At 40.5% G+C, this 26,662-nt stretch overlaps 1 long non-coding RNA gene across 1 annotated transcript; it reads left to right on the plus strand.

The window, feature by feature from the left end:
- Positions 1 to 3,179: 3,179 nt before the first annotated feature.
- LOC118709486 lies at positions 3,180 to 24,235 on the plus strand. The gene is made up of 3 exons (XR_004984976.2): positions 3,180 to 3,192; positions 16,583 to 16,587; positions 24,019 to 24,235. It is a non-coding gene; the product is annotated as an uncharacterized LOC118709486 (long non-coding RNA).
- Positions 24,236 to 26,662: the final 2,427 nt, after the last annotated feature.

Below are 26,662 nucleotides of genomic sequence, written 5' to 3' on the forward strand. Positions count from 1 at the left end.
TAGTACTCGACTTTAACCAGTAGAGGGAGGTGAAACAAAGGAAACCCAAAGTATGCAGGCTCCACTAGCAAGCAATTGGGATACAGGAGAAGGAAAAGCAGTTTGGTTTCATGAAGACATGCCTTAAGCCAAGCCCTAGCACAGCCCTGCAAGGTCTGCCTTGCTGATCAATATCTATTACCAGGAACCTCTCATCTCCCAACATATTAATCCTGGGCAAAGGCAAGGTGTGAGGAGTTCACTGTAGACATTAATCCGTGCATTGTTGGTTTTGCATATTTTTATGAGCTTACCAATCTGTCATCTCTCCCTGGAGAAAGAGTGAAAGCGTGGCTTTGTCCATGTTCTATTCACCCTCTTGCTCTTTTGCAGGAGTTGATTACTAAAAACGATGCTTTTTGTTCTCTAGAAACCTACTCAATCTTTTGTTTGGGACATTTGAGCCACACAATTGCTGGTGAGTGTGATGGGGAGAGAGGATGGTTTTGGATTTCTGTGTCTGTGTGGGTGTCACAGGGCAGTGGCTTCACTAAAATAGTCTGAGGGGGCAGGTTGGAGTTTCCACAGAAATAGAGAACAAGTGTTGGATCAACATCCCCACTGAGGTGACAGGGCCAGAGGAGGGAAGGTCTGTGTGGGCCATGGCAAGCAATGAGGTCTGTGATCTTGGGAGCTTGTGTGAAAGACATGCCCAGGCCCTCGTAGTAGAGGGGAGTACTGGGAGGGGGTCCTGACTCAGAGCTGTGGGTCTGGCAGCTGCGGGATGGCAGAAAGAGCACACCACTCCTTCTCCAAACCTAGCAAGCCCACAGGTTCTTATGTACCGAAAAAAGGGGGGAAACCTGGCATTAGACTTTGGCTAAACTTGGTGCCTGAATTTCAAAACTGGATTCTGTTTTATTTAAATCCAACCAGAGGAGTAAGGGTAAGAAAGGAAAAATTTAGCCTTACCCTTAATGTCATAGCTTATGAATAAAACTTAAAATTTACATATTTTAAAAAATTATAAAAATCATTGTGAAATAAACCCTGAGCATCATGAAGCACTTCAATGCAATAAACATCCTTATCTCATACAATCCTTTGCCCATAAGGAAATGATTATCTTCATTTTACACAGGATAAAGCTGAAGCTATGGGTCTTAGTAAATTGTTCAAAGTAACAGAGGATGTAAGTAACAAAGCCCGTCTTTTTCTCTGTCCTGTCTGTGGGTCACTAAACTGTGCGCAGAGATCTCAAACTTCTTCAAAGTCAGAGGCGGTTGCCTTCTTCATGTCCAAATCGAGAGACTTATTGAAAACTTGGATTTCAATGCCTGTCCTCCACACAGTGATCCGTGTTTTCCCATCTTGTGAACTTAGGAGGTAGGACTCTCAGGAAGGGGGGTGGGACCACAAAATTATCACTTGTCTCCTTAAAATCAGAGCCAATTCCTAAGTTCCTGGACAATCTCACTTGGCCATATAATTTTCGACAGAACTGTGTTTGTCGTTTGTTTTTTAGTCTCACAATAACCACATAAGCTGAAAGGGAGGAAAAGAATCGAAACCATAATACACCTATGGAAGTAAGCAAGGGCAGGCACTCAGATACGTACTGAAATGGGATCATTCTGAGACTCTTAGTAGGATCCCTGCTCTAGGAACATGATATTGAGAACATCTGAAGGGCTGCTTAAGAATACAGATGCTCAGGTCCCCTCCCTGGACATGTGGGGCAGGCAGGTCTGAGGCAGGGCCTGGGAATCTAGATTTTTAAAACCCAGAGGATCTTGTTTTCACATTGGAGCAACACTGGCATGCTTTCCTGGTGAGCATGTTCCACATGTAATTGTCACAAGCCGTGCCAGAAGCCTGCTTGTTCAGGGAACCAGCCGCTCTGACCCTCTGTCTTCACAGCTGGGGAAACTGAGAACAGAAAGCTGAGGCAAGCCACTTCACTTCCATGGGAGTACTTCAAGTCTTTCCAATTGACCGGGAATATGTACATACCGCATTTGTGGATCTTTGTTTTGCTTTCATAATTTTTTGTTTATTTGTTTAAATTAAGCATCTGGGCTCTAAGTCAGGATGAAAATATGACCAAGAGTTTTAAATTAAAGAAGATTTGAAGCAAACGCAGCAAAGCCAGGGAAATGCTTGACAACTGTACACCCTAGCAGAAACCTTACAACTTCTGATTTTCTTTTTCAACGTTTTCCTGTGTTCACATGCACCCTTCAACCCACCGTGGGAGGAAGGCCTCCTGTGCCCCTTTTCCAGATGTGGAGGGTGGGTACAGAGGTCCAATGACCTGCCCTCGCCAGAGAGCAGATGAAGGGCAGAGCCTCTCTCTTTCTTCCCATTACTCCAAGCATTGGCGGGAACACCAGTTGGACGTCAATATCTAGGAGGGACGACTTGAAGGGAAAAGTTATGTAAAACATAATGACTCTGTAATGAAAAATCCTCAGACTTTCTCTGCTGTCACATTGGCCTGTCATTCCAGCAGTGAGTGCATGCACTGGGTTTGGCATGTCTGTAACCACACTTGCTTCTGTTTCTGTGTCTGTAACTCATTGGTTTGCTGCACGTTTTTCTGTGGGAGCTCGACAGGAGATCTTGGGCCCACAAGCAGTTTGCAGGCACTTGTTTTTTCCAACACTAGTTGGATGATCAGGTTGCCCGGGGGGAGGGAGGAGGGGAAGGGAGGGATGGAAAGCTCAGAAACCAATTCAGTTCACTGCCAAACCAACACAAGCCCTCGCATCTCCAGGCATCTGCCGGTGGTTACCAGTGGGATTGGAACAATTTGGGAGTTGCCTGGATTGGGCTGGCGAGGCTGTGGGTGAGGTGTGGGAAGGGCAGGAGTCCCCCGGGTCCCAACTCCAGCTGCACCGGCTGAGCATGGCCAAGTGTGCAGCTGTATTTGAAAGCTTCTGTAAAGACCCCGGGACGCCAGCACAAACAGCTCTTTCAACACTCCGCCTAGAAATGCTAACTGGGGACTGCAGCTGCATCATCTGCCTCGTCTCGGATTAACAAAATACTCCTTTTTGCTCCAACCGAGTTTGCTTCCAATTGATTGAGTCTCTCTTTGTGGCGGACACAATGCTGGGCCCCAGGCATTGAGGGTGAAGACAGCAGGGTCTCTGCCCTGAGACCCTGGAATCTCAGCGCATGCCTGTGGGATCGGGCTGCTTTCTCTTTAAAGTGTCCATCAGACCGACAGTGGCTCTCCCCGCTGTCTGCCTGGGAAGCCACCCACAGCCCGAGTTCCCACGGGCATTGAGCTCAGCACCCAAAGATTCCGTGGCCATGATCTCGTGCCCAGAGTTACAGGGAGCCAGAGAAATAAATGACCTTATTAAAAAAAGAAAGCAAACAAATAAATATTCTCCCATCACCAGTGCTCTCTTGTTATTGTTACAATCTCACAATAATCACAGAAATTACTCTTCGATGTTGCCTTGGCCTTCTGAGTAATTTGTTTTGCATCCTCTCAGGAATCTGAGGGGTGCCATGGAAACAATGGTGCGGGAGTTAGAAGACCCCAAATAAGCTTTTCTGTATCTGATCAGAGAGTCCTGGACCGGTCACACTGGCCTCCATGCTATTCCTTGAGCAAGTCAATCACACAGCCACCTTCCTGCATTCATCCTTGTTCCCCCCCCCCCCTTCTGGAATGTTCTTTCCCCAAGTATCTGCATGGGTAGCTAAGAAACGAAGGAAGGAAGGAAGGAAGGAAGGAAGGAAGGAAGGAAGGAAGGAAGGAAGGAAGGAAGGGAGGAAGGAAAGCAGGAAGATGGAAGGAAACAGGGAGGGAAGAAAATTTCCAAAGATGAGCAAAGGCATTCCACTTTGGTTAAAGCCTGTTGTGATAGAAAGAACTTGGGCTATGAGACTAGACACTCAAGGCATTGTTTTAGGCTCACACTGTTCATTAAATAAATTGGCTTCATCTCTAATGCCACACAATCTCTAGCAAATCCTTACACTTTCTCTTGGGTCTTTTGTTCACTGTTTTATTTCTGCATCCATTTATACTATAAATTCCTTTTTCCTAATCTCATTGTCATCATATTGACCTCCCTCAAATCCTCTCATTTTGGAGCAGACCCTGCCCACCTCCGCACCCCATACTGTGGGTGTCCTGCTGCCCTCTCTGGGCTCTACTTGGCTTTCCTGTTGAAACCTGAGCACTCCAGGCTGTTGGAGTCTAGATGTTTCTCCCTCTTCAACTGAGTCTAAGAGGAGCATTGCTGTGTCCTCAGGACATTGGACAAAATCTCAGCCAAGGGGAGGGCTCTGTAAATAGGCACTGGCTTTAATAGTTGTATCCCTAATGTCTTTGAGAACACAGAGGAGGCCTACCTAATTCATTTTGGGAAGGCAAGGTCAGAGAGGAGAAGGAGACTGACTTCATGGGTTTTTTTTGTTTGTTTGTTTTTTTAATCAATAGATGTTTATTAAAGGAATTTCCATCTTAAATCATTGAGTAGATATCGTTCAGGCACATGGGAACTGGAGAGGAGAAGGTCAGAAGTTGATCCAGCACAGTGAGTGAGTGGTCTCCCATCCTCTCTGACATTATCTTCACGTAGTCCAGGGTCTCCCTGAAGACACTGGCCATGGGGGTGGAGGGGTGGGGGTGGAGCCTGAGTGGGTGTAGGCAGGTGAGCAAGAACAATGGCCCCTGCCTCCCGCATTTCTTCATTACTGCCACCAGAGGGCGCCCTGCGCCCATTTATCAGATCCATTCCTGCCTTCTCCCCATACCCTCCTCACATCTGCTACTAACAACAGATCACCTTAATGGGGAGGCTTCTGCTTTATGACTTCATTTGTGTCAAATCGCAAAATCCAAAAGCCATCTTCTCTGAGTGACTGGTAGCATATAAACAACACTAGAATAATATTAACCACATTTAAAATAATTAATTACTAGTTTTGTTTAGATCTTAGATTATACCAGGCACTGTGCTTAGGTTCTTTCTCTATGGGCGATCATTTGGAACCTTCACAAAAGCTCCATGACATGGATATTTTTGTTATTCTCATTTCCAAGATGGATAAAGTGAGGCATAAGAGGTTCAGTGTTTTGTCAAAGTTTCACCCAGATTCTGAGTGGTGGGGTGGATTAGAGAGGTAGCCATTTTTACCCCAGCCCTCCAATTGCTGCATCGGGGAACAGCAGGATTTGTCTGGGGGCCACAGGCAAGTGGGGTTTCCTTAGGAATGAAGGAAGGATGGACTGGAGAGTGAAGATACTGTATAAGACACTCACTAAGCTATTCACATGCTCAACTTTGTGGAAGCACAATACAGAAAAGGCCGTGGTGAGTTGAGGCTAGAAGAGAAGCAGAAATGGTCTAGGATGAAGAGGGACATTGTATTTAAAAGGAGGTGTGTCATAGAATAACTTCTTTTATTTTATTTTTTTTTGTCTCTGTATCCATTTAGGACACTTGTGTTCTAGATTGTGAACAGTTTGTATATCTATCAGTTCTGCTGCATTATTTTAAATGATTTGGTATGGTTGCTTCCTATAGTTAATTTCCACCCTTATCCACTTAAGTCTGTGTCTAATGCCTGTTTTAAAATCCCAGAATGCATGTTCCAGTAATTTTGCGTCCCACAGATGGTTGGCCTTCCCTTTGGGTGGCTGCACCATTCAACTTGGGAGCTATTTCAGCCTGTGAGCTCAGGACCAAGGAGAGGACCAGCTACTTTGGCCGATAAAGTGTGGTGGGGACAGAAAGAAGGTCAAACCATAGAGAGGTGTGCTCCAGCAGCATCCAGAGCAGGGCCAAACTGCTGAGGCCCACTGCTGGGTATGGGGGAGTCTGTGGGGCCATCCCACTGAGATTTCACTTTCAACAGATAAGACCAGGCAGTATCTGGATGCTGATGTTTTCCTAGTTTGTAATCCATCATTCCAAGGGCTTGAGGAAGATGGAGAAGAGTCACTGGCTGGGGAGGTGGAGCGTACTGCCTGTGAGTTCAGTAACTTCTCCTCGGACTCTGCCCCTTTCTAGTTTGTGAGACTGGACTTCAGTTAGGGACCAACTGCACCATTTTGACAAGACCCTAAGTTTTCTATCCTATATAATAAAAGGCTAATATGCAAATGAATGGTGGATTGACCAGTCACTATGATACACACTGACCATGGGGGGGGGGGGGGGCAAACACTCAATGCAGGAGCTGCCCCCTGGTGGTCAGTGTGCTCCCACAGAGGGAGCATGGCTCAGCCAGAAGTCAGGCTCACTGCTGGTGAGCACAGTGGCAGTGGTGGGAGCTTCTCCTGCCTCTGTGGCGATGCTAAGGATGTCCAACTGATGGCTTAGTGAACTTAAGCCATCTTCCCAGGGACCCCAGACCTTGAGAAGGTTCAGGCTGAGGGATTCCCTCCAAAAGTGCACAAATTTCATGCACTGAGCCTCTAGTTTTAGATATCTGTCAAGTTCCTACTAAGCACTATGCAGTTTTGTAGCATGTGAGAAAAAAAGACTAAATGAAAAGCAACAACAAAACAAAGTCCCTCCTGAAATTTCCATTCAAACTGAATCAGAAGGTTGTATTTTACCTGGCAACTTGAAGCGTGGGTGAAGAGACAGATAATGAAAAACAAACAAACAAACGAACAAAAACCCTAATAAGACAAAAGACATGGTCCTACGTACTATTAAGAAGAATAAAGCCTTTTTGTTTAGAGAAAGGGAAAGAAAGACATCTTCCTGTTACTGGTGTAAATACTAGCCTCACCAGGTCGGGCCAGATCACCCCTGCTTCAAAGCAGGCTATTACATCATGGGAAGAGGGCGTGTGTTCTGAAATCAGAGGCTGGCGAAAGTTGCTAACGGAGAAGTGATTTCATTTTTTGCTGGAAAATATTTTTACAATTACATGTTTGATTTTGTCTAGGAGATTTGAAAGCCTAAAATTGCAATGATGTGAATGAAGTAAACCTAAGGAGGTGGCTGCACTGTTCTCCCTTAGCATTCGCCCAACTTGGACAGCCATGTTTTTTTTTCTTTTGTGTTTTCATTTGCTATTAGGATCCATCAACAGGGTCTGGGTCCCACAAATAGAATCATTCTCTGCTCTCTCCTGAGAAGACGTCATAAAAACCAGAACTGTTCATTAAGGGCCTGAAGCCACTGAGCACTGAATAATGAAGGAGCCTCCCAGGACTGCATAACGAAGGAGCCACCTGGTACTGAATAATGGAGTTTTCTCTGCTGTACCGGGCTCTCGGGAGAAGCTTTCACAGAGTAGAGAGGACCTCCAGATAATTGCCATTCATTGTTCTCACTATGCGTGGTGCCTTGTGGCCACATGTGAGGGGTCTCCCATCACTATTACAACTGTCACAGGGACTGCTACAAATTTATTGCTGCCTCAATAATTACATTAGTTACCCTGTGTAAGCAGCAGGGAACTTCGAAAAGCACATATTTGGAATTTTAAAAATAAGATCATTCTGCCCTGCTCAAGTGGCCAGTTGGAGTGTCGTCTTAAATACCAAAAGGTTGTTCGATTTCCAGTCAGGGCACATAGGGAGACAACCAATAGATGTTTCTCTCAGAACAATGTTTTTTTCTCTCTCTCTGAAATCAATGAAAAAAAAAATGTATCCTTGGGTGAGGATTTAAAAATAAAATAGGATAATTCCCATGCAATTGAATATTTGATTTAAAAAGCCATTATCTTTTTACATTTGGGATTTTCTGAACAGGTTTAAAAAAGTAATAACTTCAGTAATAATGTCTCAGTTAGTCTAGTAAAAGGACTTCTCAGGTAATTTTTTTTGAATAGGATTTAGAATTGTCAATTTCACACATGATTTAGCACTAAAGATAATTTTTTAAAACCTCAAGAAACTCTAACAGATTTTTATATTCTGAGATTGTGGTGTAGAAATGCATGCAAAGATTAAAAAAAAAAAAAAAGCAAAAACTGTTCTTGGCTTTCTCTCTCTTTCCTTTCATGTAGTATCACGTGACCAAAGATAATTCAGCCTATGTCTATTTTTCTTATATAATTTCTGAGGCATACAGAGTATTTTTCTTTCACACGACTAAAAAATACAGCAGCCATGATATCTATCTTCTCTCTTACTATCGATAACAGTTAGTAATAAGACAGTAATGAGCTTCATTTTGAGCTCCATTGCTGCCTAAGGTTATGTCCCTAAGACTTTCTTTTGTTTTTCAAGCATCAGATCTCTCTTTACACCCATAATGCTGTTTCATAGGACATTTAATTTCAGTCCATAAAATGATGATTGAGCACCCCTCATCTTGCTAATTATCTCCATGACTTCCTGGTGCTCTCTCCAGTACATTAGTGAGCACGCTTTCTTAATGAAGAAGCCGAATTACAAGACAATCTCCAGCTGTGAGTCACAATAACTGAGGGTTAAATCTGAATTTACCAACTGGTTTTAAGACCTTCAACAAATGCTTATAATGTGTTTTCCTTTCCAGGCTTAAGTTTTTTTCATATGCTAAATAACAAAATTAAAAAAAACTACTTATAGGAAACTCTACACTTTTAAATTTTCATATATTTTAATCTAAATATTTTTATAATATATTTTTGTTTTATCAGAGATAATCCAACAAAGTCAATATAATTATTGAGATTTTTTTCTTTTATTGTGACTGGTGAATCCTTTGTCAAAATAGATGAATATTTCTGCATAAGAGAAAGCAGGTGCTAATCTCTGCATTATTATTGATCTGATTTTTAAAAAGTTAATAACAATACTGACAATGGCAGATTGTTCTAGCTATTGTACCATAATAAAATGAGCCTCTAGGTGGCAGTGTAACGCAGGATATTATAAAAATTGGGGCTCTGGCCTTATGAAATGTCCTTGTCACATTATTAATATGAATTATTTAATCAATATAAATTATACCAAACTAATAAACTGAGGGGCATTAATATCACTGTCTGACTATTTTTAAAGACAAACAGTATTTTATACTTTATGATGAAATTTCTTCCAAGAAATAATTCTGAAATGTTGGGATTTCTCAGCATTTCAAGAATTTTAAAGGATTAATTAAAATCTAATGATTAACTACAATGCTGATTTTTAAAAAATAAATGTTTTGAATTATTAACTGTAATGAAAGGGTGTGGAAAGAGAAAGGGGCTTATTAATTGGCTTATTTTAAATTTATTTTTAAAGTTGGGCTGGTGAAATATTCTTGGTATCATTGCTATGCATGCTGTCAATGAGATGGTCCCAGTGATCTCAGACTCAGGAAACAGCCTAACGCAGAGAAAGACACATTCTCTAATCCTGAATAATTATCACTGAGGCTCATCTAACTGCCCACAGATTCCTGGGTTCACAGGCTAACACCACCCCCCTCCTCCACACACACACACCTTTTCCTCCATCACCAGGCACCTTAGGAGGGGACGAGGACAAAGAGGTGCATTCCGTGTTGGTGGGAATACTGTTCCAGCCTCTCCCAATGGGAGCAGGGCGTTCGTTTTCCCCAGGGAAGGGGAGACGCCAAAGATGCACTTGTGAAAACTCAGGAAACCTGGCCACAGTGGAGATGGGGACCCAGTGGCTGCTGGGACCCCCACAGTAAGGGAGTGAAGATTGTGGAGGACACAGCAACAGGACAAGGGCCGAGGGTCAGCGCAACGGAGCTTAGGGAAGCCCTTGGGAGAAATACACAGTAGTTTTATGCGCACACCCCAATGGTTTGAGAGAGTTTGGAATGAGTATTTATTGCAATGCTCTTTTCTCCTAGTCACAGCTCAGTTGCAGCTGCCATCTAGCTTCTGATTAGAAGCAGCACATTAGTGGTTTGGATTTTGCAATAATTGTGTTTAAAGATGCAACTTGAAATTTCTAGTTTTTGTGTCTCATGGATCTTTTTGTCCAGTGTCTAGCAGAGACAAGGCACTAAAAAAAAAAAAAAAAAAAATGGAACCAAAACTAGAATTTTAAAAAAGTTCTGGGAGATTCTAATATGCAGCTAAGACTGAGAACTATGGTCTAGATTAAGTTTCCTTCTTACCAATTTTTTCTTCAGCTATATCTAACCTACCATTTCACCCATTTTTGTTGTTGAAATTTTAATATGAATGGTATGCTCTCTTTTAATTTCTAGGATTACTCTCATTTTGAAAAACTGATCTGCTCTTCGGTTATAATGCCACTTTTTCATTCTCTAAGCACCTTTCATTGCTTTAAATCTATATATTTTACAGCATCTATTGGATGGGTATTTTCTTTTGGAAATTTTGGAATTCACTTCTACTTTTTGCATGTGCTGTCCCTTGCTTCTGGAGGCTGGTTTCCTTGCTTCTCTTATATTTTGAATTAGGACTCTAACAGAGCCCCGTCTAGAAATTCTGATAGTTGTGGATCCAAGGCCATTTTGCCTTTTCTTTTGCTAAATGCCCATCAGCATCTCCGCAGGCCTAGCAAACCTGGCTTATGTCAATTTCTCATATCCTGTGTTCTCACATCAGAGAGGTTTCTACTTTCCTTCCATAAACCCTCTTCTCAGACAGGTGGACTTAAGGACCAGCGTTGCCCCTAAAGCCGGCAAGGGGTAGAGGCAAGGCTGCTTTTTGCCTCCTTGTGTGAGTGAATGATTCCTCAGGGGGGCTATTGCTCTGGAGGTGCAGATGCTTTCTAAATCATGCCGGCTTCGTGCATGCTGGAGGCCCCTATTCTTGGCTCCACAAAGAGCTGACAGCCCAGCCCGCACTTTGGCCACTGTCCCTCCCTGAATCCCTTCCCAGGAAGCTGTGCCTCTGCTCACGGTTGTTCTCCCTGGGTTTTATTTCTGCCACTTGGGGATTTCCTTTTCTCCTGCCACCTCAGTTATGTACTGGACCTACTAGGAAGGCTTGTGTCGCTTTACCTGGCGTTTCAACAGATTTCAGGTCTTCTTGCAGAAACTAACCCATCTCACCCCCACCCACCTCAGCACGTTGTGTGTAACAGATGCTCAGTGCTGTTTTCTGTCTTGACTGGTCATGTCCACCCAGCCCCACGTGTCCCATCAGCCCCTGCTCTCCCACTGGAGCCCTCAGGTACAGCGAGGAGTATTCATTATCCCTTTACCTCCCTTGGGGTTAATTCACTCAATTTCTTCCACAGATATTCACAGCACTCGGAGTGTGACACGTCCAGGTTACTAAGCTTCTTCCCTAATATGGGTGAAAGGGTTTCTTGAAATCCCACCTGCCCCACGTGGCTTACAGGCCACACAGCGTGATCATTTAAAACAGACCTGAGTTTTCAAAGTTGTCAGTAATTTTGAAACACACACGCACACATAAACATTTCACTATTTCTACTCGCCGAATAGTCTTGCATGGATGCATATTCTTAATTAAATGCGTCCCACGGGCATATGAGATAGCGAGTACGTTCAGTGCATTTTTAAGCAAGCCTGGTTCACATCATGTACTTTACATTCTACGCTGAAACCGAGGACTGTGCAATTTGCTGCATATTGAAATTTGGGGAGTTGTTGAAGATGAGGCAGGAGGATTAGGCTGAGACGCTTTTCTTTATTGGTTACACGTGACTTAAGGGGTTGAACCTGGTTTATAACAGACATCTTCAAGGATGTGTAGCAAGATAACAATAAGCAAGAAAAGGAGATTCAAAGACCTATACTGTAATTAGAAATTCATTTTTAAATTGAATTGGCTTAGTTAGACTTTCCAAAAAACAAAGGAAATAAAAGGTAATGAAAGTAACATTCGCCATCTGATTTCTCAGATTGCATGAAAATCTCTCTGCCTTTTTTTTTTTTTTTTTTTTTTTTAAATAATTCAGTGCATATGACTGTCTTTGTTTAGGGACCACCTCCGGCCAGGCTTAGGGCTGCCTCCAGATGCTGGATGAGCCAGGGCCTAATGATTTCTGCAAGGCAGGCCATGTCTGGTGGGCAAGTTTTGCACCAGAGCATCCCCCTTGGGCTGGCAGAGGCTTGGTTTTGATCGTTCTGATTTTCCTGTCAGATTGTAATGAGATTCATTCCCGCACATATGAATACCCACCGCCTGTCACGGAGCCATCTGTCCCCGACTTAAAGGCATGAGCACGCTGTCTGCACTGAATAGAGAAAAATGGAAATGTATATTAGAATCATTTTTCTTTGTTCTTTGTTTGTGATTTAAATACACGCAGCATTATGTACTGGGACTCAGGCATTTAGCAGACAGCCTATCTAACAACTAAATTATGTTCTAAAAGTGGGGTATATGGTGACATTTGGATATTGCCCCATTCTCCTCCTGTACCATTTTTTCTTTTTAACTAATTTTTTTTTTCTAGAACAGCTGTAGGTTTACAGAAAAACCGAACAGAAAATACAGGGTTCCCGTATCCCCCCTGCCGCTCCTCAGCCTCCTCTGTTATTATTGTGCATTGTACAAGTGGTGCCCTTGTTACAATTGATGAACCAATATTGACTCATTATTATTATTATTAGCTGAAGTCCATTATTATTAGCTGAAGTGCATTAGGGTTCACTCTCTGTGTGCTACTGTTCTGTGGGTTTTGTCAAATGCATAATGTCATGCATTCACATTTACAGTGTCACGCAGGAGTGTTTCACTGACCTGCCTCTCAGGACTGCCTCCTTGCAAAGGTTAGCCAATGACCTTTGTCCCTCCAGTCTGCGTGGTGGTGGGATGGCTCCCTGCTCACCCCACTCCCCCAATCCTCTTCCCATTTATTTCCTTTTGCAGGTGCTTTTCTCCTATAAGCCTTTTGGCCTCCTAAGTGCCTCTGTATCCACTTCCCATGTCAGGTATTATCTACTCAGTTAATTAAAGAAGTCCTTAACTGAAGAGGGTGAGAACTATGTTGGGGCCCCCATATCACAATTAAATAGTAAGTGACTTGAAGGCGGGAGGGACCAAGCCTTCCCTATTGTACAAGGACTGAATGTCATAACCTTCCAATGAATGCTTGTTGAATTCCATTTTCCATCATTCATACCTTATTTTTTGTTTCTTTATTAACATAGCCTTTATCCCTCCCTTCAAAACAAATGCATGTCTATCTCAGCCTGAAGGTGTACATTTCAATTACTGAGGCCTGATTGTGCTGACTACAAGTCCCCAGGTAAGACCAGGTTCACTGCTTGGCTGCTGAAACCCTCCTGCCTCGCCCAGGACAGGAGACCGTCCCTCTGTTCAGCGGCCTTCCTTCCTTGGCGTGGCTCAGGATCTCCACAGCTCTTTTGGCAGACTGTGCTGAGATGTCACTGCCCAAGAAAGAGATTCACTTGCAATTTTACTGACTGCCTCCTTTATGTGTTGTAATATGTTTGGCAGCCGTGGCAAGCAGACTAGCCACAGTCTCCCTTTGAACACAACTCGCTGAAGCAGTAAGAGACACGTCTCCCCTCTTTCTGGTCATGTGCAGTTTAATGAGTCACACGCAAGTCCCCGAGATTGCCATTCACAGAAGAGTTGCTTGATGTAAGCTGCATACTACAAGGCGCCCCCGGTGCAACAGTGATAAAGAAGACATTTCTTCATGTGTCAGAGGGTTATTTTCTTTGTAAAAGCTGTGTTTCTTCACTATTGGTTAGGAAGCTGTTGGGTGATAGAATTAGGGGTTTGAGTGATTAGCCATCTCTTTAAGACAAGACCTTCAGGCAATTAACATCTGCCTCCCCCATATCCTGTCCACCTGCTATAGTCTAAATGTGCCCCTTCAGAATTCATATATTAAAATTCTGATCTCCAAAGGCAGGTGAGGGTTAGTAGTAGGTTATCATGAGGTGGGGCCTTTAGGAGGTCCTTATATTCTGAGGGGGAGTCCTCATGAGTGGGATTAGTGTCCTTAATAAAAGAGGCTCCAGAGAAATCTTTTGTCCTTTCCATATAACAGGTAGATGCTGGCTATGAACCAGGAAGAAAATCCTCCATATAAACTCCACAGAGAAACATTATAACTTCTGATTGTAAAGAGTCATGTGCTTTAAAGAAATAGGAAGGAGAATAATAATAGTCTTTTATGTTTATCCATAATTTTACATTCCGGCTAGTACTAGCTTTTCTTGTATATCCAAATATCTCGTATTTTGCCTGGAATTTGCCTATTTATGTGTACTTGCTAGAGTCTTCACATAGCATTTCCCCCCAGAGTCTTTGGTTGTTATCAGTGGTAAAGGTCAGTGTGGTCAGAATTTACTTGGCCATGTTAAAAACACACCTCTTGTAGCAACTGATATTTTGGTCTCCATCTGCTTGACTCCTCCATCTGTCTGCATTTTTGAGTATCACAAAATTGGAACCAGATATTAAGATGTGACAATAATCATGATCAGCAGAAGGGGCTGAACTGGGATGATTTCAAAAGGATTACAAAGAAGGGAAGGATTTGCAATGCCCTAAAAAGACAAAAAAAAGTCCAATGGACTGTGGGGTGCCAGCTGGGCACTGTACATAGCCTACAGCAAGGAGAGGAGACTTCAAGGTTTAAGCTAAAGTAAACATGTAAAGCTAATAGGTAACTGAAGTGACACTAGAAAGTAATAGAAAAAAACTATAAATTCAACAAAATATGCTGGGAGCTTAAACAATATAAAAACATAAAATTACATTCTTATCCACTCCATAAACAATAATAATTCTGCGTGTAACAAATTTCAAACCTAATGGAAAAAAATATAGGAGGATATTTATGATGGGGCATGAAATCATAATTTGATAAGTTTGATTAAATTAAAATTAAGAGCTTCCATTCATTAAAGAAGGTGGAAATTCAATACAGATTGGGAGAAGCTACCTGTAATACGTAAGACTAACCAAAGTAAAAATAGGCAATGAACTCCTAAAAATCATTAAGAAAAGACAAGTAACCAGATGAGAAACTTCTATAGGCGTGCATCCCTGGAGACGTGTATAAGAATTTTTATAGAAGTATTATAAAAGTATCAAAAATGGAAATGAAAATATGTACACAGAAGAATTAAGCAGTAAATTCTTATATCAAATAGTAAAATACTATAGAGCAGTGTTTCCCGAACTTTTGACATATGTGTACCCCTTCTATAATTTCCGTAATGCTGAGTACCCCTCGTACTCATGAGAATGTAGAATTAGGCTCAGCTAAGCATGGTGCAGTGCATATCCCCACCAAACTCCGGTGAAACGCATATCCCACCAAACTCTTTCCATACCCCTGGGGGTAAGCGTACCACATTTTGGGAAACACTTCTGAATAGAGCAATGAAAATTGAGTTGTAAGAGTATGTACTAGTATTAGTACTTAATACTTGGTAACAAAAAAAGTTGTAGCTGACTTCCTATAGTAGGATAACATTTCTACCACTTTAAACAAGCAAAATTTTATAATATGGCATTTTGAGATATAGACAAATGTGATTAAACTATAAAAATAAAAACAAATTAATAGAAAACAAAGCATAAGGAGAGTAAAAGCAATAGTATATGGAAGTAGTCATAGGTTGATATAGAACTAACAATCTAGTTCATAAATTGAATGGCGATTTCATGAATATTCATTTTATTATTTCTTTTAAAATATCTATTTTAAATGAACATAAATATTTTCAGTTAAAGGGAAAAACATAAAAATAATGTTATAAATGACAAAATCCAAACTGTCTCACATTATATTATATGTAACACAAAATCCCTTCATATTACCATAACTAGAGGCCCAGTGCACAAAATTGATGCACAGTTGGGGGGTGGTTCTCTCAGCCCGGCCTGCATCTCCAATCTGGGACCCCTCAGGGGATGTCTGACTGCCTGTTAAACTGGCAGTTCGACATACCTCTTGCAATCTGGGACTGCTGGCTTCTAACGGCTCACCTGCCTGCCTGCCTGATTTCCCTAACCACTCTGCCTGCCTGCTGATCATGCCTGCCTGATAGCCCCTAATTGCCTCTGTCTGCTGACCTGGTCACCCCTAACTGCCCTCCCCTGATGGCCTGGTTGCCCCTAACTGACCTCCCCTGCTGGCCTGATTGCCCTTAACTGCCTCTGCCTCTGCCCTTGCCACGGTGGCTTTGTCCAAAAGTATGTCTGGATGGATGTCCAATCTAATTAGCATATTACTCTTTTATTAGTATAGAATAGTTTTGTAAAGAGTGTCTTAAATTCCTCACACTTTAAAACAACATCCTGAAAGTACAAAGAGAAAAAAAAGGTTTTTTAAGTTTTATCATCTGTAATGTCTGATTTCTCATAGAAGAAGAAATTATCACAGATACATCATTTCTGGATTAAAAAAAAAATTAATGAGGAAGGGAAACTCATGAAGGGAGCCTTCTCACTTCTCTTGCTCCAGGAAACAGCTGGTACACAGAAAGTTTCCTCTTTTTCCTCTAGGGAACTGAGATGCTGACTGTATATGTTTTCCTAGACTAAAAATAAATATGAGACTTATGTTTTAATTGATTCTGAGTCCAGCATGTCCGGAGGAAAATCCAGCTGCCGATCCAGTGGAGCCGGTGAGCCTCGTGCGGAAATGTATCACCCGTTTCTCCTGCTTCCATGTGAATTCACTTTTACTGGAGAGTGAATCAGTAATCTTTGAGAATTTCTATATATTTAGGAAAAGTAAAAACTGAATAAATAAGACCAAGACAAGTGAAATGTAGGACAGAGAAGCAGGTGGATGGGTAAAGATGCATAAGAAACTTGGGGTAATGTTTAGTTTCCAAACTGGACAGTGTCTTGGAGGGAATGCTTTCTATACTTTCTGCATGTTTAAAATGTTTCTTTAAAGATGTAAACTTCACACAGTTTAAATGGAAAGCTCAAAAGCTCATCAAGGAAAGATTCCCTCTGCAAAGACACACTGTGCACCTGCTAAGGCCAAGGCTCTGAAACAGACATTTCTCTTCTGTGGGAAAGGAAGAAATGGGCGCATTGACTTTGAACACCATGAAAGGAATGGAGTTCAGTACTCAAATAACTCTGACACGTATCTAGTGTCTCATGTGCCTGGAAAGCAGTGTAAATACAGAGCAATAGATATTCAACAGGAAGTGTTTTCTTCCTGGTGAGAAAGAACTGCATGGGTCAGTGGTCAATTCACCTGGGATCTGAGGATAAGAACATTTTGGATGGAAATGATGGAGTGTGGGAATGATTTTACAAGAGGCTAAGGATATTATGTTCTTTTTCTAGGGACTATATTTGTAAGAATAGTTGTAAGGGGATACAAGAAACATGACAGCGGTTTGGAAAGCCTCTAGAAGTCTAGAACACATACTTTTATGTTTTTAAAAATTAGGATGTTTGGCAGGAGATGGCCTTGAACCTCCTCCTGACGTGTCATGTACTGGAAGTGAGACATCTGGTAAGTTACTTAATCTTCCCAAAACATATTTGATAATTGGAAATAATGGAAACCTCACCCTCCTTTTAAAAAATAAATAAATCAAGTAATTATGCATTCTGACATTATAAGACTTGAGATAAATGTTAGCTTTTTCTATTGAAACATGCAGAAAAGAAAGCTGGAAAAGTAGGTCTGGCCATTTGGTGATGGCCATGTGGAGACAGATTTTGTAGTCTTTTATAATTGATTGAAGTTGAAGAAAATACAGGTAGATCAATGGTATTAAATCAGGTTAATTGGAAGATTAATACATGGTGGCAATAATATACATGGAGAAAAAGAAGGGACTGATTTAAAGGTAAAAAAAAATGGGCTTTGTTTCAAGCAAATTGAATTTGTGGTATCAACAGGACATATAAGCAGAGATGTGCAGGGGGTTTGAATGTGTAAGAAAAAGATCAGGACTGGAGAAAGGATCTCCTCCTCCTTCCATCAGCCTCTCTTCTATCACCTGACTGCAATGGCTGAGAAATGGACTCCTAACACCAGATGGTCATGGTCATTGAAACCACAGAGTAGATGCCAAGAACAGAGTGTAAAGGGAACACTAAAGTCACAACAACATGAAGAAGGTTCCAAAAGGAGGAATAAAAGCTATAAAAGAAAAAAGTGCAAAATAAAAGAATTGGAACAGGACTGGGGAATGGAAAACAGAAGCAAGGTGTGAAGAGTTTAAGGGGACAAAAAGGAGGTTATAAATTGTGAAAACCAGGTTAACACTAAGTAAGAAGGATCATTAAATATGGTGATTTTCATGGATAGATTTCAGTTTGGTAACATCAGTAGAATAATTCAGATAGGAAGGTCTACAATGTAAGTAGGCGTAGAGGAAGTGTTTTGATCATTATTTCAGGAAGTTTGACAGTAATGAGAAGGTAATGTTGGCGGTGTCGATTCCAGAAGAAAGGGGCACATTAAGAAGCTATTAACTATTCCAGGGTTCACTCTATTTTCTTTTCCTGAGAGCATGGAGAACAGCATGAAAGATGCTCACATAGGAAGGAAGACGGTGGATTTGACGCACATGTGCTGAGGTTGTGGGCCCTAACTGCAATCACATGTACCCTTATAGGAGAGAGGCAGAGTGAGACTCTACCAACCACAGAGGAGAATGGGGAGTGAAGAGTGACAGATGAGAAGATGTTGACTGTGCAGCGATATAGCCACAAGCCTAGAAGTACTGGCAGCTGCCAGAAGCTGGAAAAATCAAGGACCTTCTCACCTGGAGAGGCCTCCTCCAGAAGGAATGGTCCTGTCAAGACCTTGACTTTGAACTTCTGACCTTCAGAATAGTGAGAGAGTAAATTTAGGTTGTTTCAAGTTAGCCTGTTTGTGGTGATTTGTTACAACAGCCACATGAAACTAATACATTGAGGACCTTGCCAGGAATCTCACAGTTACTCTCAGAGCTGGGTCCCAGGTCTTTCTGATGGTAAAGCCTAGGGCTCATATGAATAGGATTTAACATTTCCAAGCTCAGTGGGGAATACAACATTCCACATTGCTTGAGGAGAATATAGCAATTTATAACAACTGGTCTCCAAGCAGACTCCTGGGTTGCCATTTGGACTTGACCTTTGAAAACGTTACTTGATTTCTCTGATCTTTGTGTTCTTCATCTCAGATGTGTTTTACCTTATTCCCTGTATCACTCAATCATACATGTAGGTTCCAGTCTCTGTTCCATGTACCAAGGATATAGCAGAAAACAATATGCAATATAACATGGAGTTTAAGGTGTATTTATGGAATAACCAAAGGGGTTTAATTTTCAAGCAGGAAGTGACTTCATGTACAAGGATGTTTTGACTCACACTTAGATGCACACTGTATGTGAGTCAATTCTTTTAATTTTAGAGAAATGTTTGTGTGAAGTATGCAATTTGAGAAGGAAAAAAGGGAGGGAAAATGGTTTCTAGCTACTTTATTCTGGTGGAAATACTTGTAATTCCCAAACTACTTAAAATGCTTAGCAGCATTACACTAGATATAATAAAAGCAATAGTGAATTAAAGTGAATCTGACCTTGAAGTGATTGAGTGACTCCTGATTTCACAATAAATTATAGCAGGATGTTCTTGGTGACTTTTGGGCAAGAAAGCAATCTAGAAAGGTTTCTATGTATCAAGAGTGTCACAATCCTTTCAGGGGCCTATTTGTCACTTTCTCACCTAGTGCAGCTGTGAAAAGTAGGTGATGAATTTCACTTTACCTTTACCATGTCAGACATCTGCCAGATGCACTTTTAGTAGAAAATGGATTCAGCTAAAGGAAAGTGGTCTTTAACATTTTCACCGAGCCTATGTCTGAAAAGCATCTCTGATCAAATTAGGCTATATCCTAAAATTTAAAGCACATTTTAAGTACTGTAATGGCTTGTCTTTCAGAGATGACCATTTCCCAAATGATATTTGTGGCAATAGGTCAAAGAGTTGTAGATCACAATGATTAGAAATCCGTCTCAGGCATATGAAAGGTGTTAAGCCCAGGGAGGTAAAAGGGTTTTAAAGGCTCTGAAATGAGAAGAAACCAATCTATTCGTGACTTTATGCATACATAGAGCAGCGGGCACTGTAACCTAAAGCACACTCATCACATTTATCATATTGGAACATATTGTTGTTTAAAAGGAGTCTGAAACCTCTGCCCACCAGCTTTACTTTTATTCCATCAATTGTTCATTCATTCAACAAACAGTTGTTAGAAATCTATCATGCATCTGGTACTTGGGTTATAGACCACATGGACCCTCTCCCCAGCAACACAGTATTTGTAGGACGGCACACCTGAAAACAGATAATGACCATAAGGGCAGTTTGCTGGAGGAAATGCATAGCACAGTGCCTAAGACAGTTAAAGGAAAATTTTATGGGTGACTAGGTTGAATCTGGAAAGAGGAGTAGGAATAAGTGTGGCAGAAAAACGGAGAAGAAGGTTTCAAAAAAATATGCAGAAGCTCAAGGAGATGGATGACTACTGTGTGTATTTTAGAACCTGAAGTAGCTAGCATTGTCTGCCCTGAGGAAGGTCAGTATGATGTGAGAGTGTCACATGACAAGGGTTGTCTATGGCTTTCATGCTGGCATCCTCAGCAGTTAGAATCGGGCTGGAGCTGCATACATTCTTGATAATTTTGCTGGATAGAACAGGAAAAGACCTGTGGGTGTAGGAACGCCAGTTCCATACCTGGCTGCCACTGAGTGACTAGATATCCTGGGGGGAATTATTTAGTTACTCAGTACTGCTTGTGTAAGATGAAAGTGTTTGATTTTATGATTGAATGTAAAGTATTATATAGTCTTCAAAACCTTTCAAACTGTATTCACTTAAAGTTAAAAATGTACATGCAACTTCAACATAAAAGTTAAAAGAACACTTAAAGGAATCTTATAAATGTATAAATAAATAAAAACCCCATAGAATATGGGAAGATACAATTAGGCAATTCAGAGAGGGTAAACCTTCATGGCTAATAATTATATGAAAAGATTCTTAACCTCCATAGTAATTATGAAAATTCAAATTGAAACCACAAGAGAATTCCATTTCACATTCACCTGATTGCTAATAAAGACACCTTGTAATATTATCAAATGTTTGAAATAATACTAAGCAAAGGGAATTCTTTATTATACATTACCAGTGGAATAAGTACATTAACACAGTGACTTTTTGCTGTGATCTCATAAAGATACTCATGCAATGTGACTTCCAGGTGTGCCCTTTAGAGCCATTCTTACAGAATGCCCCAAAGAGACATTTACATGGAAGTTCACAGCAGTATTGTCTACACCAGTGGTCTACAAACTGCAGCTCTTGAGCCACATGTGGCTCTTTGGCCCCTTGAGTGTGACTCTTCCACTTGGGCAAGCACATACAGTGGCCCATGCGCAGAAGTCGGTTTTCGGCTCTCAAAAGAAATTTCAATTGTTGTACTGTTGATATTTGGCTCTGTTGACTAATGAGTTTGCTGACCACTGGTCTACACTAACAAAAAAGTGTCCTACCCACTCCTATCTTAAGCCACACTGGAGATGTTCCTCCATGACACCAACACTGACATTCATGTACCATTGGAGTCACCTTGGACTGTAGCATCACCTTCAGATGCCATGAGTCAAAACTCACTTTTGATTTCTGCACTAGGACCCATTACTTTCCCAAGAACTGCATCCTTGCCATAGGATTGAGAACCTGGCAGTTAATTGGGCTTTGGGTGGGCACTTGACTCAAGCTGATATGGTCATAATTATCTAGTTATTAATATGAATAAAAAACAAAGAGCAAAGAAAAGTCAGACATTGAAAGGAAAGCTATACTAGGAAGCTACTCAGCATTGTTCCTCTAAGAGGATTAGCATCCTCCCCTCCCTTTCCAGTACTGGATTGTTGAGGGGAGAAAGGATAGGTAGGCACAAGCACAGTGAAATTGGGGTGATGTAGTAAAGATGTTTGCCTGTCAATGTAGCCTGGGGAACAATGGATTGGCTACAGGGTGGGTCCCATCAGAAATACATAAAATCTGGGAAAGTCAAAATCCTCAAAGTGTTCCCTCTCTCTTGTTCACTCTGGTTCTCTCCTGCTCTGTGACCTGCACTGGCCCGTGTGTTTGCTTGTTCTCTCCATAGCCAGGTGGCCTTAAGCAGCCATGGATCATGAGGACCGCACACACAATGGACTGCAGCTGGGAACACAAGTTGAGCTAGCCAGCTGCTGGACTGGACTGGACTTTAATATGGAACAGAAATGCTGAGCAGTGGCCTCAATTCTGGCCCTGCTGAAGACAAGATTGGACTTCTTCCATGGTGAGACAGACACAGATGGGACTTCGGAGGGGAACCCCCTCAATTTTACTTCATCAAGAAAACTGTCCATGAAACCTCATCCTCTCATGGGGGCCTCAGGAATTTCTCTTCCTCATGGCACCCCAAGGACTCCACCTCCACAGATAATAAAACTAAACCAATGAAATGGGTATTTGGAATTAGATCCGAGACCTGTCCAGTCAGTCTCATCTGAAATCTTCAAAGGAAGTAGATGAGCATCAGAAGCTCATCTGGTGACTGTGTAGCACCTGTGTACAGGGAGGAGGCTACAGGAGCCCGTGTGCTGGGTCCAGAGGCAGAGATAAGAGATAGGGGGGAGCACTGACAGGTTTACAGATAGTTCAGGTCGCAGCTCCAAAGCAGCCAGTCAGCGTTCCTGCACTGAGCGGTAGCCCCCTGCTTCCTTGTAATGAGTTCCTTCTTCCTAGTCAGCAGCGAGCTGCTCTCTGCTACTTTTGCATTAAGAGTCTTGGCTGAGATTCTTCAGATACATTTACCCAAATGTTACAATAGAATGTACGTAATGGTTATAATACAGCACTATCCTGTGAACCTTTGCACAATTTCACATTCTTTCTATGAGAAAAATCTATTCAAGTTTCCAATGACGACTCTTATGTGTTTTGAAGAACTTGCTTGGAATCTGAGGACTGCCCGCTCTGCTTGTACAATTCTTTTTGCTTTCCTTTAACACCAGTACAGATACTTCTTCTCACCTTATAAATGACACGAGATACAGCTAATGCTTCCATCTGAACTGTCAACACATGAATCAGGCACACCGACACAACTGCTGTTTCCTAAAAGCCATTAAAAACGGTACTGAAGATGCTTTAAAAGGAAAACAAAGTCAAATTTATTCAAATGCTAGAAGTATCATTCCACCTTTCCCCACCAGTTTCATGACTATAAAACTTTCAGAATAAAAAAAAAAAATGTTTAGCTTGGAGACTTTTCTTTCTTCCTTTCTTTTATTTTCTTTTTTTTTTTTTTAATTGAGAATTTCTTCAGGGCTTGACCAAGAGTTTCCAGCAGGAAGGGGCTCCTGGGTGAGTAATTTCCATTTAGGTCATTTAGCTCAAGGATTGCGTTCTTTGCATGCTTTCCAGCTTCTTATCAGTCTGCGAAGGCTCTTGTTTTGAACCTCATGCAGCCTCTCATTCCAGCAACGTTCCTGTTCCCACCTGGTCGCCAGGAGGCTGATGGGATCATGTAACTTCTGGTGTGAGCTGCCAGGGCTCCACACTTCCACGAGCTGAGCAGAGATGTGAACTCATTTGAAATGTTTATTACATTTTATAATTTCAGTTCATTTCCTGCTCCTGTGAGGTTACCAGGCTATTTGCTGGAATATGAAAGTACACAGGGGCCCTCCAGTGATGAAGTAATTTAATATTTTGGGTAAAAATTCTCAAAGACTTTTGCAGTGATACACCAGTCAGAAAAGAACATTTACACTGGGTCCATAGAACTGTCAGCTCTGGAGGACAATCCCTATGCAAAATGCAGGGTTTCTCAATGAAGTTTCAAAGGACTCAGTGGTAAAAGACCTCTTGAATAAAATTTAGTTTATGAAAACTAAAAACCACACCAAGTGAGAAGCAATTGATTTCATTCACTTAATGTTTATGTTGATATAAATATCTTTATTATACATACTAGTACATATATATATCTTTAACACCCCATTTCTGTATTGATTGCCTAAGAAGCAATGTCACTTAAAGATCACTCCCGATCAACTCGTCAACGTCCTTCCTTTTATAATAAAACATTGTTTTTTATAGCTATGTATACAGAAGCAAATAAAAGAATACAGTATTGCCCTAACTAGTTTGACTCAGTGGATAGAGCATCGGCCTGTGGACTCAAGGGTCCCAGGTTCGATTCCAGTCAAGGGCATGCACCTTGCTTGTGGGCACGTACCTAGTAGGGAGTGTTTTGGAGGCAGCTGATCAATGTTTCTCTTTCATCAATGTTTCTAGCTCTCTATCCCTCTCTCTTCTTCTTTGTAAAAAAATCAACAAAAAATATTTTTTAAAAAGAATACAGTACTTCATAATTTTATGACACAACCAACTTTCTTAATGTAACAATGAAACTAATGTAAAATAGGTACATGATTAGAAAAATACAAGCATTTAACAGTAAAGTGCAAAATGAAAAATAGAAACTCCCTATTTATTTCCATTCCTGCTTCCCAAGAGTAACACTAAAAGCAATTTCTTCTTATTATTAAAAGAACTGTATGCTTAGACTGACAAAAATAAAAGCAAACAGCACTTTTTAGAATTTAATAATGTATCTGTGGCATCTCTTAATGTTACAAGTTATAAACTGTTTTAATTATTACTCTTTGAAAATACACATTATAAATGTTTGACCTCATCACACTAACTTTTCTCTTTTTATCATCCCAATCCTACCCTGAAGTCTCCTGTCAATTCCTACATTTTTTTGGTTTGGTTTTGTTTGGTTTTTCCGGGATAGATATTGGTATCGTTTTGTCAAGTCTGTTTCCCCACACATAAAAATAATAATAATGTGGATTGAATTTTATTTACACTTATATATAATATAGATGTTTCTAATGCCATTGGTGAACTCTGGTGAACTTACTTCTTCTTAATTAATCTTTGAACATGTTATTTCTTTTTCTTGCTTTATTACATTACCCAGGGACCCAGGGCAGTGTTGGGAAGAAGTGCTGATGAGCATCTTCAACTTGGTTGCACTCTTAAGGGGAAAAGTTTACTATTCCCATAGTGAATGTGATGTGAGTGGAAGGTTTTGAGAGATACACTTTATCAGATAACAGAAGTTTCCTTCTCATCCTACTTAGCGGATTTTTAATATGAATCTCTGTTGAGAATCACCTGGTGTTTTTGTTTATTTTGTTAATTTTAGTGACTTCCATTTACTGATGTTTTAATGTTAAACAAATCTTTGCAATAGTTCCTGCATGTCATAATTTCAAATTGATCATGATATATAATCCCTTGTATATATTGAATATGATTTATTATAATTTTGTTTAGGACTTTTGCCTTTGCTCATGAAAAACCCTAGCCTTCAATTTTTCTTACAATGACCTGGTTAGTTTTACCATCAAGGTCATGTAAACCTCAAAAATAAACTGTTTTCTAAGAGAGTTTCTATGACATTTTTGTTATTTATTTATTTATTTAGTTAAATATTTGAAAAATTCACCAGGGAAGCCATTCTTATGGAAAGAAAAAATCTTAACTTTACCTTTAAATTCTTTAAATAATATAGGAATATTTCATTTTCTTCTTTCAATTTTATTTCATTTTTCAAATTATTTGTCCATCTTCTTAAATTTTGTTGACATACAGTAGTTGATGATTTTGGTAGATTTATCTGTGGCTCCATTTTTCCTTTCTCTATTCCTCTTGCTATATGCTTGTCTTAGCCTCTAGTGTGGCACAACTTAATCAGCAGATAACTTCCAGACACATGAGATTTATGAAGGATTATTGTTTTAAGCCACTGAGTTTTGGGATGATTTATCTTATAATAGTCAAGAAAATAAAACTCCATAATTTTGCATTGCTATATGTATGCATGCAGTTAGGTGAAATGTTGATTTGTGGCTTCTGCTCTTTTTCTGTATCAGTCTTGCTGCAGATTTAACAAATTAATTGATCTTTCAAAAAACACTCTTTTTTGCCTAACTGGTTTGGCTCAGTGGATAGTGCATCAGCCTGCAAACTGAAAGGTCCCAAGTTCGATTCTGGCCAAAGGCTTGTACCTTGGTTGCGGGCACATTCCCAATGGGAGGTGTGCAGAAGGCAGCTGATGGATGTTTCTATCTCTCTATCCCTCTCCCTTCTTCTCTATAAAAAATAAATAAAATTTATTTTTAAAAACCTATGCTTTTTTGCTATTGCATGTCTGTTTTCTATTTCTTAGAATTTTGCTCTTTTATTTTTTTTGCCCTCCTTCTACTTTCTAAGGGTTTGATTAACCATCTTTCCTAATTCAAATATGACTTTCCTTTATCCTTTAATAGTAGAGCTTTCAATTCATGTATGTGAGACATTTTGGTTTGCTCCAGACGTCTTTCATATTATTTTTCTTTATTAATAACAGGAATTTCTTCTGAAGACATGTCCTGCAGACCAGTAGTCCTTGTCCTATTGTCTATGATCTTTCATTCCAACCATCTAATACACTGTTAGCTTCACTCTTATATTTATCATTCTCAAAATTCTATTTAACAATTTTGATAGATTCCAAGTATCTCCTGCAATTCTCCATCTTTTTCTGTATTTTCCTAATATTTTGTCTAATAACTATTATATCTGAATCATTTATGGATCTACATCTGTTTACTTCTATTTTTTTAATCTCTAGTTTGTTTATTCATACTTTAGCATGTTTCATATTTTTTTATTAGATGATGAACACAATGGGTAAAAATTCTAGTAGTTCCTTCAAAA

The sequence above is a fragment of the Pipistrellus kuhlii genome, unplaced genomic scaffold (assembly GCF_014108245.1).
Source record: "Pipistrellus kuhlii isolate mPipKuh1 unplaced genomic scaffold, mPipKuh1.p scaffold_m20_p_7, whole genome shotgun sequence".
Taxonomy (NCBI): Eukaryota; Metazoa; Chordata; class Mammalia; order Chiroptera; family Vespertilionidae; genus Pipistrellus; species Pipistrellus kuhlii.